This window comes from Chelonia mydas, chromosome 15 (assembly GCF_015237465.2).
Source record: "Chelonia mydas isolate rCheMyd1 chromosome 15, rCheMyd1.pri.v2, whole genome shotgun sequence".
NCBI lineage: Eukaryota > Metazoa > Chordata > Testudines > Cheloniidae > Chelonia > Chelonia mydas.
The window spans coordinates 21,233,945-21,251,297 of NC_057856.1; the positions used below are offsets into that span (position 1 = coordinate 21,233,945).

Below are 17,353 nucleotides of genomic sequence, written 5' to 3' on the forward strand. Positions count from 1 at the left end.
TATGTATTCCTTAAAGATTTTCTCTCTACAGGCCACTTGCCTGGGAGTCATGCTGCTCCAGGGCCTCCCACAGAAGCTATTCTGCTTCCTGTAGCTTTCCCCAATTCACCCAGGGTCTTCCTGCCAGAGTCTGCCTGCACCAGGCAGCTCTCTTCCCATCTGAGTCCTTTGCTGGTTTCTATAGTTACCTGATGCCTATCTGACCAGTTTCAGCCAGGATGTAGGTGATCCATCACAGGTGAGGTTGGGCCCAGATTCCTTTAACGAGCCAGCCACCCTGATACGCTACTTTCTGTCTGTCATTTTAGATTTACCCACCACATGAGCTATGGGCAATAATAAATGTATTTCACCGCTGAGTCCCATTGGAGTGTGGGTGTATCCAGTATATTGGATCATATATATGTGTGTGCGTAAATATATCTGCATTCCATATAGATCAATCTACCAGGAATAATAATAATGCAGAATAAAAAATTATTTCACTGATAGAGGCACAAGAAAAAGGGCAAGAGTTAAAAACGAGGGCAGGTCAGGGATAATCATTTCAATTGATGAGTAGAAAAATTATTCTTCTACAAAGGATAGAAATGTAATTTGTGAAGAGAAATTCATTGAAATGTCTTTTGATGCAGATACAACATTTCATATGAACTCCCTGGCATATGGATACCTTTATAATTGCTGACATTTTGCCTACTGCATTGAATGTCGTTCTCTGTCTTGTAACCTGGCTACTAATTCTTCAACCACAGTGCATTTGTCATGTGGTTGAAGAATTTGCAATGTAAGAACAAAAACCCTCACTGGATTATTTTTAATGCACCGTTAGAGACTGTAAAATATGCCACAAGATGACAATATACTTCCCATTAATTTCTAAAGCACTACATCCTAGCTCTGGCAAATAATATTAGTGTGATTTGCTTTTATAGCGATATTGTTTTGCCTTCAAAATTGCAAGATATTCCCTTGAGTATTTATACCTCTCCAGGAAGAAAGGGTTTAGCTGTTCATAAACAAATAAATAAAAAGTCATAATCTGTATGAAATGTTGTTTTAGACTTCAGTGTGATTTTGCATTTTGAAAAAGCCAGGACAAAAGGAGAAGCACGTGTGAGAGAGAGGGGCGGGGGGGAATAAGAAACTAGTATTTAGTCTTGATCCTGTGGGATGCTGTGTGCCTTCCCCTCCCGCTGACATCAGTACCTTGCAGATTTCAGTAGATGAGGCAACTTGTTATCTAACAGAGTCAGCAACAGAGCTGGGTGACGTTTTTTGGGTAAATAGGTTATTTGCCAAAACATGGAGTTTTGGTCAACCCAAAACTAGTCACAAATTTTGACACTAATTTCCTGAATGGTTTCAGCCAAACAGAATTTTCAGGACTTAGCTGCTGTGACATCCCCCAGAGCACAATCAGGACAGTTGAGCAACTGTGCCCCCTTTAACTCGCCTGCCTAGCCTGTATCCTACACTGCCATGCTAGTGACAAGCAACCCTTTTTATTTGGTTGGTTGTTTTTTAATGTTCGGAGCAGGTATAAAGGGGATGGAGATGAAACACAGGATTTCTCATTTATATTTTTTAGCAGTGTGTTTTATATTGAAATATCTGGAAAGGAACAATAGTGCCGGTTGTTATACACAAGTTTAGGTGATAACTGACCTCTTACCAAGAATACAGTACTTTGGCCCTTAAAAAACTCTGAGTGGGACTGCCTTGCTTAGGACTGGAGTTCAGATTAATGGACTTCTGGCTCACTTTCCCTCCACCTTCCCATTCTTGTGTGGGGGGTTACATTTTGTTAAACCGTTAAAGGGTTTGTCCCCCATAGCTTCTTCCACCCAGCAGTTAGCAAGTGTTACAAAATGTATCCACCTGGGACAAGCCAAGGAAAGGAAACGGGGAGGAAAAACACGCTGGTATTTCAAGTTTCCTATTCATCTGAGTGGGTGCCTGCATTACTGTGCATTTAGCTTTGGGGGAGCAGTGTGAAGCTATACATCAGCAGTTATCTCAGGCCTACTCACTTGCTTCCAACATGCCCTGGCTCCCAGGAAGCTGCTGCTTCCAGCTTTTGTGCCTACAGCTCCAGAGCATGCGTCTGGAGGTGGGGGCAGGTCCCGCTTTAGGGGAATAATTCCCTGAGGTAAGAGGCTGCTGCAGCTCTCTCTGTATTTCAGCAAAGAAGGAACCAGCTGCGCTCTGTGCAGATGGTGCCTCCTGTTGGTCCCCCATATTAGATGTCTCTATGCTGCCTGCCAGGCCTCTCAGAAGTTCATGGGAGCAACAAGCATAGAGCTCAAATTGGAAAAGCACAACCCGTCCATCGCCGTCTTTTACTGCATGTCTGTATGGAGCCTACTACAGTGGGTCCCTGAGCTGGCTAGGGGTCTGTATGTGCCACTGCCATACAATACAAGACAACAGTATTGCCCACTCCAGGGGATCAAAAATCATGAGTAAGGCTACAATTATGTCACGGAGGTCACGGAATCCGTGACTTCCATTGACCTTGGTGACCTTTTCTGCCCTGGGGCTGGAGCTCCAAGCTAGCCCTGCCCCTGCAGCTCCCAGCTCCTGTCCTGGTGGGGGGCCCCTGCAGCTGCCCAGCCGCGACGGGTGGACCGGGAGCCACAGCAGAAGCAGCGGGTGCTGAATCCGCTTACCCTTTTTGTCACGGATATTTTTAGTAAAAGTCCATGAGTCAAACCTCTCCAAAACCAAGACTGGTTTAAAAAACAAAACAAAACACTGTGGTTTTGGAGTGCAGGAATTGTCATCCCTACATCTGCCCATGTCTCCTGCCCCGCAACTTCCTGTCAGTTCTGCCCCACAGCTGCTTGCCCCCCACCCCCGGTCAATTCTGTGACCCATCCATTCTGCCCCTCCAGCTCCCCATCAGCTCTCTTTCCCCCCACCCCAGCCTCACCTTGGGTCCTCCTGCAGCTCCTGAGATTCATCACCCCTCCCCCAAAGGCTGGGTGGAGGCTGCATTAGGGTCCCCCTCACTCTCTTCCAGGCTGGAGGACGGAGCCAGGGTTTTTTTTTATCCACCTTTCTGGCTTAGCTTGAGGGTTGCAGGAGTGGGGAGGAACAGAAGAGCTGTCTGCATTGTACACAGCAATGGAGGGGTCGATGGGGGTGCAGCCTCCCTGAGCTGCTGGATGGTCCTCTCTAGGCAGAGCTGAAATTCACTAGATGGCTGGCGCTTCTTGTGTCATTGCAAGATTGGTTCCAACCCAGCCCACTTGACTCATGGGGAAAAAAATCACGAGAGCTGGCAGCAGTGTGATGAGTGTATTTTTAATCAGTTTGAAAATAGATCAATGTATAAGGCTTGTGCATGTCTGCTATGGTCGCAAGGTTTACAGCGAATGAAAAGCAGGTGGTAGTTTCCACACCTAGTGATAGTCTCCATAAGTAATAGATATTAGTTATCATTTGTATTGCCTAGGAGCTCCAGTCATGGACCAGGAGCCCATTGCTCTAGATGCTGTACCAAGACAGTCACTGTCCCAAGAAGCTTATAATCCAAGTCATATGTAGTATGATTGATTAATTGTTCTAGAATGGCATTTAAAAGCCGCTGTCTAGAGTGGCTCATGACCGTGAGTGCCGAGCTCAGGGCAGACTGCTAAGAAGCAAAGAGGTGGTGCGCTCTATACTGAGATCAGGTCTACACTACAGACCTATGTCGGTATAACTACGTCACTCATGGGTGTGAAAAATCCACAGCCCTGAGAGAGGTAGTTATGCTGACCTTAACCCCCCTGTGTAGACTGTGTAGAGCTTCTCCCGTCAACATAGCTACAGCCTTTCGGGGAGGTGGATTAACTATGCCAATGGGAGAGCTTTCTGCCGTCTGCATAGGAGCATCTTCACTTAAGTGCTGCAGCGGCACAGCGGCGTCGGTGTAGCTACGCCAATGCAGCATTTTAAGTGTAGACCTGCCCTCAGATTTCAACAGCCAAATGTCAAGTGTGAACTCCACAAGCACTACAACAGCCCTAACATGGAGTTACAGGCGGTCCCCTTGGGTACTCTGGTGTATCTTGACATCTAGGCAAGCTTGTCTTTGTGATAGATGGTCCCTTACACCAAAAATCCCGACGATATTCAGGTTACTTCCAGTCCCAAATGACCAGTCATTTATCCCAGGACAATTGTACCTCAGATCTCAAACCGAAGACATTGCTTGTAACCAATCCTGTAACACTAACTAAAGATGTATTAACTAAGAAAAAGAAATGAGTTATTTACAAGATTAAAGCAGGACACACACACACACGTTACAGTCCTAGATTCCAAAAAGCAATAGTAGCTGCTATAGCTCTAGATGTCCTTTAGGGCTAACCCAAGCTAAGCAGCTTGGGGATCTCTTGCTTTTGCTTATGCTTAGAAAAATTGCCCTCTCCACATTCCAAGTTCCTTCTGGTCAGGGATTTTTATTCCCTTCCCCCAGAGTTCAAATTGATGGGACAAGTGTTGGTGCCTGTCTCCCAGGGGTGAAAGTAACTTAATGAACTTCCCAGTATGCAGGGCGGCCGGGGTCCTGGGCAAGGAAGGGGTGGCTCTGGGCACCCAGAAGGGGCAGGGCCTCAGGCAGAAGAGGTGGGGCCTCGGGTGGAAGGGGCTGGGGCCAAACTCCTCACAGCCAGCCTTTCAGCGCTGCCCAGTCTGCACCGCCTGGGGCTCCGGTGGCGATTTAAAGGGCCAGGGGCTCTGGCCGCTGCCGGGAGCCCCGGGCCCTTTTAAATCGCTAGGCAGCTGCCCCTTTAAATCGCTAGGCAGCGGCCCTGCTGGTACGGTTGGCTTTTCTTACCGGTACACCATACCGTACTGTACTGGCTTACTTTCACCTCTGCTGTCTCCTCTTCATGGATTGGGGGTGGGGGGGCAATCAACGAAGTCTTTGTCCATTGATGTTTCACAATGACTCATTTTGGTTTCAGTGGGCCTTCTTGTATGCACAATGAGCAGGTTACGTTAATTAATGCTTCTTTCCTGTTTTAGTTACACAGTTACAGAGGTTTACAATGCAAACACTCAAAATAACTTTATACCATGTGCTATGGATGTTAAGTGAGAGCAATGCATGCAGCATGCTACAAGCATTTCATCAAGTCTAAACGCTAACCACATTCTTATCAATTTAACATCTGTTTTAACAATGCTAACACACAGGCAAGCTAGACTGATTTCCAGCTATGCATTTGTCAGTGTTGTAAGGCCAAGAGGCCTTGGTATGAGATGCCACCTAGTCTGCCAGTATCGCAACTCCAATCAAGATCGAGGCCCCATGATACTACATACTCTATAAACATAGCCCTCAGGCCAGCAGACACTTGGGTATGTGATTAACTTGACACACTTGAGTAGTCCCAACTGAGTTCACTGGGACTATTTGCATGATAAACTTGTTCACAACCCTGAGTATTTGCAGATAATATAGTAAGAGAGTTTCTGCCTCTGAGGTTGCAAATGACAGGTATTGTGTAAAATATATTTTAAAGAGAGACCAGTACCCTTCAAAAAGGGACATTGATGAAACTTTGTATCTCTACACAGGATTACCTGTCCAAAAGAATATCCATGTGAAAAGGCCATATTGCTCTTATGAGGGCAGTGTTCTTTGTCTGAATGATTCATAAAGGTGCCTGCTAAATGCTGAACAGGTCCCATATTGAGACTGAGTAACTGTCCTATTCAGCTGACACAAAGCGCAGCTTAGGAAACCCATGAATAAATAAACAGCCTTACGCTTCCAGGCCCAGGCCTAACATAGAAATGGAAGGCTGAGTAGGGCCACTTGCCAATGTTATTAGCAGCGTCCCAGAAATCCAACATTGGTGGTGTCATCAAAATTGAGTTGGCACTGAAGAAGTAATCACATGTTGTGTAAGTACAGACATTTAAAGGCACCAGCAAGCTGAATGTTTGTTGCTAATGATTTGGATGTATGTACGTGGATCAGCTGTGTATACTATTCTATGCTAATAATAAACCTCAGTATGTCCCCAAGTTTTCATATTTATTAGAATTGGTTTTGTGCCACTGGAGCCTTGTGTGATTCTTTTGTTTGTTTGGTTCCTTTTAGAGCTATATTGTGTGGTATTAAGAATGCCTGTTGCTATTGTCTCATAAAGATTTAATAGGCTCTTATGTTGACCGCTTTGCAGATAACAGGTTGTGTTCATGGGGTCTGCAGGTTTTGTGTGACAAAAGGGGCCTCAGTCAAAAGATATCTATAAAACTCAGCTTTGGTGAAAAAGATGCCTTAAAAGCTTTGATAGAACTACTCACTTATACTTATCAGCAATTGAAGCAAATAATGCTGTCTTCCAGATATCTACTGTTCTATGCTGTTTAAAACTATTGTTATCATCATCATCGTCATGACTTACTATGTGTATTGCAGTAGCACCTGTGGACCTCAGTCATAGACCAGGACCCTGTTATGCTTCATGCACATAACAAAAAGACAGCACCTGCCCCAAGGAGCTTACAATGTAACATAAGACAAAAGACAACAGATGGATACAACAGACAGACAGGGAGTACAAGGAAACAGTGGGGGCAATACTGGTCAGCAACAAAAGCAGCATTCTCGGCACACCAGCTGCTTAATCATTGTCAAATACTCTGTAGGCATTATGGCGGACTAGAGTGTAAAGGAGGGTAATGACGTTTATGGGGAGCTCTTGCCAAGCATAAGGGGAAGCATGGGAGAAAGTGTGAAGGTGCTTATTTGAAAATGTAACAAAAGGGTGATGAAGGCTGGCACTCTTGGCAGAGAGGAGGCAGGAGCTGATATCTCAATAGTGTAGAAGAGATGATAGGTGGGGCAGGTACTTAGCATGATTTTGGATACTATAAAAATGACAACAAAGAATAAATCAACCCCCTTTTTGCCATCTGATGACATGAATAGTTTAGAAGAACATAACATGATCACATAAATGTATGACATATTTAATTAGCAAACTTTTACTCTATATTTCTTCATTTTGGAATGTGACTTATGTGCAAATATTAGGGGGTGTTGCTCAGACACACCGTAGGAAAGGCTGAAACACAGTTTCCATTTTAAAGTTAATTTTTCAAAGTGCTTGAAAATCCACATGCCTAGTTAAATTGGCCTGAAAAATGCCAGTAGATGGACTGGGGGTGAGTTTGTGGTTCAAATGTTCAGTTTATGAAAAGCTGATAAGACGTAGGGTCTGCTCTTTTTCCTATGAAAATCAACTGCAAAACACCCAATGAGTTCAGTAGGATAAGATCATGTCTAATATTGGTCTGAGCTCATAGTCTTATAACTGATGAAAAAGTAATTTAATCAACCTTTGGTATGTTTCCAATTGACAAAGTACACCAGTATAAAGTTTACTGAAATGCCAGAGATGAAAAGGTTAGCCAGCCTGCTCAGGTCTTCAGATTAGTGAGGCTTTTTATTTAGTTGCAGCAAGATTCATGTGATAACAATGGATTCAGTGAATGGAGATCTGTGAAATATTTAAATGATTTAAAACCATAATGTCCCTGAGAGGAAGATAATTAGTTTACTGCTACAAGAGTAGTGCTTATTCAAGATAAGTGGGGATTAATTAAATATTGAAAGTGTATTTTGAAATGTGTATGTATACTCTTTGCTGCTATGTACACACTCTATCTATTTAAAATGTATTCTTATTTATACTACAGTACTGCTTAGGGACCCCAATCCTGGATCAGGGCCCCTTTGTGCTAGGCCCTGTACAAATATAGTAGAAAAGACAGTCTTTGCTCCAGAAAATTTGCAATCTGGGTTCATGACAAAAAATAACACTCAGATGTAGCGACACATGCATGGCTTTGTATATTTTTTTTTATATGTTGTGTTTAATCCATAGCAATGAGAAACTAAAACTCACTAAATCATAGTATTTCTTTAATTGCAACCCACTCTGTTAATTACAATATATACCTAGTACTCCACTATAGACACATTCACTGGTACACAATTACCATACCACAATTACATGACTGGTAATGTGTTACACTTGTTTTAACTCATTTGGGGCTGGCTTGTGAATAGGCATATGAATCTACCAGCTGCAGTCCTGATTCAGCCAATGGGACTACTCCCAATCTTAAAGTTGTACATATGTTTAAGTGCCTTGCCAAATTGAGGCCTTCGAGGGGAATTAGTCCTTCTGATATTTGGGTTTCTTTCCTGCACAAATTAAGTTTGTTGCCATCCTGCCCTTACATTGACATTTCTTTTACTCCTTCACCTGGCTTAAGGATTTCTCTGTAGCTCTTGTAATTAGGGACTCTTCCCCCCCTCCCCTCCCTCCATCCTCCCTCTTTAACCTAACTTAGGGCCTGATGCAATTCTAGTAGAAGTCAGTGGAATAACTCACATTGACTTCAGTGGGAGTTGGTTCAAACCCATATAGTTGTTGCTGTGCATTAAGTATATACTCTCCATATATGTATCTTATAGAATACACAGGCCCTGATTGAGTAAGACTATGTCTACCCTACGGACCTTACTGTGGCACAGCTGTACTTCTACCGCTGCAGCTGCGTTGCTGTGAGGGCTCCTGTACAGCTGCTCCATGCCGGCACGAGAGAGCTCTCCTGTGGGCGTAATTGAACCACCCCCAATGAGCAGCAGTAGCTATGTAGGTGGGAGGTGCTCTCCTGTCGACACAGTGTGGTCCACACCGGTGCTTTTGTCAGTGAAACTTATGTCAGTCGGGTGTGGGGGAAAATCCCCCCCCCAACCGACAAAAGTTTAGCTGACATAAGTGCTAGTGTAGACAAAGCCTAAGCCTTTTGATAGGCCAGGTATGTCTATTGGAAGTGGTAAGAGTAAATGAACCACATTCCATAGTGAAGTTTATAACAAACAGTGATTCATTTAAAATGTGATACAGTCCATGATGCAGCATTATAAATTACCTGTTTCCTCTCACTTTCCCTTCTGATGAAGTCACAGGAAATATGTCTTTAGTTGTCATTAAAATTCCTTGCCTTGATCCCTGCTGACTTTAGTCAAACAAAGTTCCCTTTTGTTCTGAAGTTTTGCCCAAGACTACAGGTTGTGCACTTCACCCTTTACCCAAAGCTTACTGAAGTCAATGGGAGTCTTTCCTTTGACTTCAACAACTCTGGATTGCCCCTAAGCATTAAATTTCTTTAAGCTCAATAAATCTTAAAAGGCATCAATAAGGCATCAATAAGGCATCTTTAAGCTCAATAAATGATATTTTGATTGTTGGCAAGAAAGGAAGATGCTTAGAAAAGTACAATAGTAAGCATTATACTAGAGTTTGTATCTAATCAAACCCCCAAAACTGAGCACCCAGCGAAATTCACCCCTCTGTTACGGGCCAGCATATGGTGTAAGAACTAAACAACAGCCTTTGGTAAATTAGTTTCTACAGGAATGAGGGAAACTGCGTTGAAGTGGTGCATGAAAGGAATGCACATTTTATTTTCACATCTCCACCGTTATATATCATGAGGTATGCTTCAGAGGATTCTTGAAGACTTATTAATTTAGTTTGGCTTTTAATGTGTAGGATATTTTTATTAACCATCACTTGCAAACCACATATGGAGAGACATTCTATTAAAAAGATCATGTAAATCAGTGGTTCTCAACTGGGGGTATATGTACCCCTGGGAGTACACAGATGTCTTCCAGGGGGTACATAAACTCATCTAGATATTTGTAGCTTTACAACAGGCTACATAAAAAGTACTAGTGAAGTCCCTACAAACTAAAATTTCATACAGAGAAAATGAGAAAGAAAGCAATTTTTCAATAATAGTGTACTGTGACACTTGTATTTTTTATGTCTGATTTTGTAAGCAAGTAGTTTTTAAGTGAGGTGAAACTTGGGGGTACGCAAGACAAATCCAACTCTTGAAAGGGGTACAATAGTCTGGAAAGGTTGAGAACCACTGATGTAAGTCACATTATATTGTGGAAAAGATGCATGCTGCTAGGTGTGGTTTAAACAAATGTAAGGATTTACCTGTTTTTGGTTTTTGTTTCCCTACAGTTTAGAAATGAGCTACCATATTTGCAACCTGCAGTGCCACAGAAAACATTAGATCAGATCCGATTTTTAGAGGAGAAAACCCAGATTTTTCAATCTAATGTCACAACACTAACTCAAGGGAATCATCATTGGAGATTTTTAGTAAGTCCTCTCTGGTTGTTCTTTTTTTATTACTTTAGCTGAATGGTGAATTTAGACACAAGTGTGATTTTTGCAATCCAAAGATTCTTTAATTCCAAAGGTTGCAGTGAACTAAACTCAGCCTGCTTTATTACTTTTGTTATGCTTTTAAATGTTTAGATACTTTGCATTGGTATCAAAGTTTTAAAATAGAGTATTACAAAACTGTAATCCAGTAGTAACATCTGAAAAAAATAATAGCAAGAACCAGATGAACCATATGTATAAATATGGAAGGAGAATTTATCGTTGATAAACAAAGTTGTGATGCATTGTCTTGGGCACAAAGTCATAGGGCCAGAACCTCAGTTGGTGTAGTTCAGCGTAGCTCCAAGCTCTGCCGATTTATACCAGCTGAGAATCTGGCCCATAGATGTCAGTTGGATTGTCTGGTTATAATTCGGAGCAGAGGTTGGATTCATATATATGTGTGTGGCATTCTCGCTCTCTACAGATTACAAAATGTGCCATCAGTAGAATATTTTAGAAGAGGTTGTTTTCAGAATATAGTAGCTCTAGGAAAAGAGAACAGTTGTCAAAGACTTTTTTTGAAAGGTCTGAGGGGTAGTATCTTGTCATTCCAAGACGGTCTGGTGGGGTTGGAGATACTCTGAATTCTTCTAGAAGTAGGGAGAGTGAGAGGTTTTCAAGTTAGTTTGAAAACAAATAAATGATTCATTCAACCAATTGCTCTAAAATCAGAATTTGCTGACTTTTTAAAGTTGACTGTTCAGATCTGCAAATGCAGCATTGAAATTTGATGTATATAAGTAATAGCTGTGTATCAACTTTTGCTTCTCACTGCACAAGGGGTTATTTCTGCTTGTGCTGTAAAAAGTGGTAAACACATTTTTTGGCTTGGTATTTCAGAGAAGAAATACCATTTAAATAGCAAAATCATATTGCAGCCTAAAACCAAATTGAACTAGTTGACTTATCTTAAATTGTTCAGGGTCAGTTTTCAGTAGAGAATGCAGCTGTGTATAGGGAATTGGACTTATCGTGTACGGTGATGGCCTTTTAAAACTTGCCAATTGCCTGAGATAATTAAGGCCCATGGTCCTACAATCGGATGTGAGTGGGTGGACTCTTCCATTAGCATGGATCAGAGTGTAGGTTGGGGGCTTAAATAAGTATTTACAGTTAAATAACCCCCTTTCAGCTGTATTTATGGTATTTCCTATAGGCATGTGTATAGGGAAATAGAAGTTGGTTTTGAAAATCTGGAGTTAACCTTATATTTTTCAATTTTGCCCAAGATAAGCTTCTGAGGGCCACCACTATAGTATCATGGAGTGCTAATTGCAATTATGGACCTGTTTTCCTGCCCACCTTTCTAAATCGTGTACCCTTCCTTATCAGCAATAGCTATTATTTTAAATTTAGTTTCTTCTGTTGTGAGTCTGCTGTATATTATCTGATTGGTGCTAAGAAATGCCTTTTAATAAATAAACTGTGAATGCATGTTGTGTATGTTAGCTTTTACAGTCTCATTGTAAATGCAGGATTGGAAGGTGCATGGAAGAGTTTAATATCATTTTTCTGTTTTCTGCCACATGGAAAAGAAATAGCGACCAGTTAGATTCAATAGCGACATATTCTGTAATAAGAAAAGGAGTACTTGTGGCACTTTAGAGGCTAGCCAATTTATTTGAGCATAAGCTTTCGTGAGCTACAGCTCACTTCATCAGATGCATCACGAAAGCTTATGCTCAAATAAATTGGCTAGTCTCTAAGGTGCCACAAGTACTCCTTTTCTTTTTGCGAATACAGACTAACACGGCTGCTACTCTGAAACCTGTCATATTCTGTAATAAAATATATGGCTACGTTTGGATCTGTTTTGTGGTCTTTCCTTTCTCTTGATGCTGCCTTTATTGTATGATTATAATGAGTTATTTAGAAAAGAGCAAAAACAAGTAATTGATTAATATAAAGGAACAGTGAAACTTTGTTAACTGAGCACCCAAAGGACCTGAAAAAAATCTGTCGTCAAGTGGAGGTTTATCTTTCACTAAAAGCTGAGCCAAATTGTACTCTAAACCTCATGAGACACTTTAAAGAAAACACTACAAGTTAAAATGTTAGTGAATGGAGATGGCCTTTAGTGCATGTACATATACTGAAAAATGCTGGGATAGGTACCTACTTAAAAGTTACCATAGGTGGGTTACGCCATGATGAAACTATTTAAACTATTTCATAATTCGTGTTGACACAAAGGGAAGTTGCAAATGCTCAGCATCTCTCTCGAAGCATTTAGTGTCTTCCAGGATTGGGTCCATATTCTGATTTGGGCTTGACTTGAATTTGAGTTGTGTCCCTGGGCCTGTCTTTATCTAGCCCAGAGTCTCAAAGGTTATGTATTCAGATGTACTAGTTTAAGAATGTCGTAGTTTAGGCCAGTTACGCTGTCTGCGTTCAAAGTAATCCGAAACCTGGCAAAGCAGGTTCCTGACCCTTAATTTAGATCTGTACCTCAGGACTTAATGGCTCAGCTTAATGCCATTTTATCGAGATATATTAATTTCAAGTGAACTGGGATGTCATTACTCTCCAGTACTAAATCAATTGCACATTTTTAATTGCATTTGCAAAACAAAATTTGAAAACTGTATGTGCTCACTTGATCTCATAAAGTCCTAAACTTTGGCATCCGTCATTTTGAGCTCTCCAGTGATAAAGATAATTTTATTAGTCCTGTGTTAGGTCCTTGTTTTTGGTATATTGAACAAATTGGTAGGCTGGCAAAGGTGGACTGTAGTGATGCTTCTTGGATACCTTATAGTAGTGCGTAAGTTATGTCTGGCTTTGTGGGTGGGGTGGGGGGGAAGCACGTGTGTGTGTGTGTGTCCTGGAAAAGAGAGCCAGGTGTGTAATTTGTTGCTCATATGTCATATTTATTAGTATGCCTGAAGATATGTAAATGTTTTACCTTCCTTATTTGTCCTTCAGTAAGTAAACTTAAGGCCTTAAAAGGAACAGGATAAATATACATTGAAGTAATGTACAAGCATTAGAGAGTCTCATTGTTGAAAGAGAAACATTGTATACAGGTCACTGTAGGAAGTCCTGTCTTTTGAATGAGGCATAATGCAGTTCCTAAGCACTGATTGTTATTAACAATCCAGTAATATTTTTTGCAAGAGTGAAATTTAAGAGAGATTCAACCAGTAATGTCTTACAGGAATTAAATAGGGCTCTATAGAAATTACTTTAATCTCCTTTAGAATTTGTTAATGAATAGTACAAATCTATAGGTTTTTTAATTTTGTGGAAGTCTCTCTCAAAATTTTATAGGCTAGACAGACAGATATCTACCCTACAAAATTATTTTCTGTTGAATTTTAAGGAAGCTGCTATATAGTGATGGTGCACACCTGCTAAACAACTTTTGTATTCCACACCGTATTTAGCTGCATTTCAATGGTGGTTAGTTAAAATGGTTCCTGTATTTAGTCAAGATTCAGTCCTGCAAATAGAACTGCACAGAGTCCTACTTAAGCAAATGGGATACTGTGAAGGGCTAAGGATCCACACATATAGATCTGTTTGTAGGCTCTGGCCATAGTTTAAGCCCTTTCAGATCCTTTGGGATTGAAAGCTGCTGTTGAACTCTAAGATACTGTGATTGTTAGTGCTGTGAATAGCATGTATGTTGGTTAGTTATTTGGTATGCATTTTTTGGTTTCCAGATAATACTCAGCACTTACACAGCTTTTGATCTTCAAAGCACTTAGCAATTGTTAACTAACTAATTTGAAAGAAAATTCCTAAAAATAAAGCCCTCTGTAGATAAGAATAAATGAGACTTTTTTTAGCTTGGTCTTCTTATTCTCCTGACATTATATCTCATGGAACAGCAAGTGAAGGCATAACTCTGACACTTCGCTTAAAAGCCTGATTTCTGAAGCTTGAGATTCTAATTTTGGTGGGGAATTTATCCATTTGAAGGGCTGAAGTTTTATTCCATCTGAAGTATTTATGTTTAATATGATGGGAGAAAAGTTTATAAATGTGATGTTTTGAACTACTATTAATGCCTGCTTTACATCTCTATGAAAAGAATAACTATACAGCTGTGAGGTGAACTGAATATTCGTTTTTGACTAACAGTGTCCCTATTCAGGTGAAAAGTAAAGCCTGTGTTATGTGAGTTCTGTTTAATAGAACGCGTTTGAGAACATAGATAATTGTTAATAGAGTTATCATAGCTAACGTATGGGGTCAGATTCGGATAGTATTGAAATCAATATCAAAACTCTCATTAATTTCAGTCAGTACAGGAATTGTGCCCAAAGTGTGTATTCTTAATGAAGAAGAACCCTGAGTGACTGGATGGCTCATGGGATTGATAATGGGGCATAGTGCTTATTATTTGTGTTACTATTTCTACTCCAGTACAGATTTCGATTTCATAAAGCCCTCCTTCACAGGCAGTGCTAATTGACACCACTGTTTGAAGTCTCAGCCAAGAAACCGAGGGATGAATGTAGGTGAAGACTGAATGACCCGTTTTACTCTGAAAGATGGTTGGTTTAGGGATATTTGTGGGGGAGTAAAGAAAACTTAAACAGCTGTTAGCTGGGAGGTAGCAGCCCTATGGATAAACAATGAACTTTTGTTTCCAGGTTTGTCAATCTGGCCTCTCAGAATGACATCAGCTGCTTGGGGATAACGTAGTTTTCATACCCATTCATTTTTTAATGAACTGAAAAAAGCTACATCTGCAATGGTTCATTTAATCATGTGTACCGAAGGTCAGAAATCATTAGCTCAATTCTCCTTCCTGGTGCATTTTATTTAAACAAATGTTTCATTACAAGAAAAATCCCACAGTATCTTAATAAACAACTAGATGGAATCTATTTCCATAAACATACATCTCCTTCATAGTCTATCATTAGCTTGCTCTGTACGTAAATATAACTGGGGTTTGCACTAGTTACCTGTTAGTTACTAAGCAACAGTATCATTTGCCTCTGGCTACAGCTGCTAGTAAATGACTTGTAGTTCCCCGATTGTAAATTAAAGTGCTCTAAGTTTGGAATTGAGGCCGTTAAAAGGGCACTAACGCAGGCATAATGCTATTTTCCACCTGTAGCAACAATGTGTCAGAAGAGCTACTCAAGCAGCATCAGTTTGCCGGGTTATGCTTGTATATCAAAAAATTATAATTGCTTTTGTCTTTCCCAATCCATAGTGTTCTCTCCAGTACATACTATTCTTTGTTTTAAGTCTTCCTGTCTCTACGTAAAGGGAAAAACAATATGTATTATGCATTCCAAGCATTTACTTTGTTTTATTTTTTTGCAAGGATGACAATGCTTGATGTTCAGCATGTTAGGCAAAAGCTCAGCTGAAAGAAAAATGTAAACATAATTAAAAAAATATATAAATACTGAGAGTTTGGTTTGCAATTCAGAGACGCTTCTGATTTAGGACGGCCAACTATGGGGTTGAATGTTAATGCATTAGCGCAAAGAAAGCAGGCTTCAGAAGTGACATTTAATATTTCATTGTCGATAGACTGCCCTAAAAAGAAACTTACTAAGAGGAGTTTTCTTCCCTGTTCCCCCTGCAGCACATATATATATTTCTTTGCAGGAAGGAAACAATAATGTCTATGGATTAGAGCAGCATTTGGCTTTTGATACGTACCTCTGTAATATAATGGCTTGCCATATAGGCATTCACCTTTTTGTCATTTTTGTGTGTCTTTGTGAATAGCGTTTGGGCTTTTTTGACAGCCTTATTTCCCTTGGCAATGCTATCATTTTATTCTTTGTTTCCACAAATGAATTTACTTGCATAACCTTTCATTTCTGGTGTTGTTGCTCTGGAAATAATTATTCTCTTTGCAAACATGGAAATCTGGCTTGACTTGATTAACATAGTACTGGTAGGATAAAGAACTTTCCTATCAACAAGTCCTCAAGAGAAAGTTCCATCAAAAGTAGAACTGTATTTAGTTTAAGGAGAAGGGGGGAAGCAAAGCTTGTTCCCTTCTCCTAAAGTTCAATGAGCTTGTTACATTCTTGAATGTGACTGAGCAAAGGCTATAAAAGGTATTTAAAACCTCAAGCCATTCAGAAATTCTAGGTATAAGGAAAAATAGACTGAGTCACGGTATTGAACTAATTAGCTTGAAAGAAGGCTGACCTTTTCTCAATCCCCTAAAACATAGTTATTTCAGTGTTCAGGAGTTTTAAAAAGTTAGTTGATCTAGAAACACTTTTTCTAATAAAAACATCCTCTTTTTTCCCCTCTTTTTTTTTTCTTTACTGTCATGGATAAGCGGGCATCCTATCTTTCTAATGCTGGTCTGGTTAATATATTCCTGATGCCAGAAAAATAATTCAGAGTAACATGTGATGCTCCATCTGATGTAAACAGGGAGGAAAAAAATCTGTATTAACAGAACCCAGTTTTAAAAACTGAGCTGCCTGTGGCCATTGGTAACTATTGATTTCAGCCAAGAATATTACGCCCTGTAGGATTAATGGCCAAATCCTGCTAGTTTTATTCATGTGATGCCAGTGGGAATGCTCACTTGAATAAAGTAAGTAAGATTAAGCCCTTATTTGCAATTTTTCTTTAAGATTTGGGGGCCTTCAAGGGTTAGGGGCTATTCACCATGAGTTGTCAGGATCATATCGTGATAAGACCCATACGTGAGGGCAGAACCAAGTGTTGCAGAAACAGCTGATTGTTGTTGTGGCAGAGCTCAGCCACTCCTCTGCTTTTTTTAACTCCAATTGTCTCCTCTTTTCCTTCTCTGCCATTTTGAAACCCACTATAGCTACACTGATGAAAGCACTACAACTGAGAGGAAAGATGATCTTCTGGAGCAGGATATAGGAGTTGAACCCATATTTCCTGCCTCTGTCACAAACTCCCTGTTTCACCCTGGGCAGGTCACTAATATCTCTGCTTCAGTTCCCTATCTGTAACTTTCTCCTACCCTTTGCCTTGTCTCTTTAGATGTCAGCGCTTTGGGGCAAGGGCTGTCTCATGATGAGCATGAACAGCACCTTGCACACTGGGGCCCTGACCTCAGTTTGGGCTTCTAGGTGCCACAATAAGAGAACTAGTAATTCTTCATAAACAAA

The 17,353-nt window shown here is 40.6% G+C and overlaps 1 protein-coding gene across 29 annotated transcripts in view; it reads left to right on the forward strand.

Moving 5' to 3' along the window:
- RIMBP2 (RIMS binding protein 2) overlaps positions 1-17,353 on the forward strand; it is a 279,893-nt gene that overhangs the window by 60,983 nt on the left and 201,557 nt on the right. For 19 of the 29 annotated variants that reach the window (XM_043529342.1, XM_043529341.1, XM_043529345.1 and 16 more), the window contains exon 2: positions 10,062-10,202. The exons of the other annotated variants lie outside the window; for them this stretch is intronic. The gene's annotated coding sequence lies outside the window, so the exon portion shown is untranslated. The remainder of the gene's footprint in view (positions 1-10,061; positions 10,203-17,353) is intronic. 29 annotated transcript variants of the gene reach the window in all.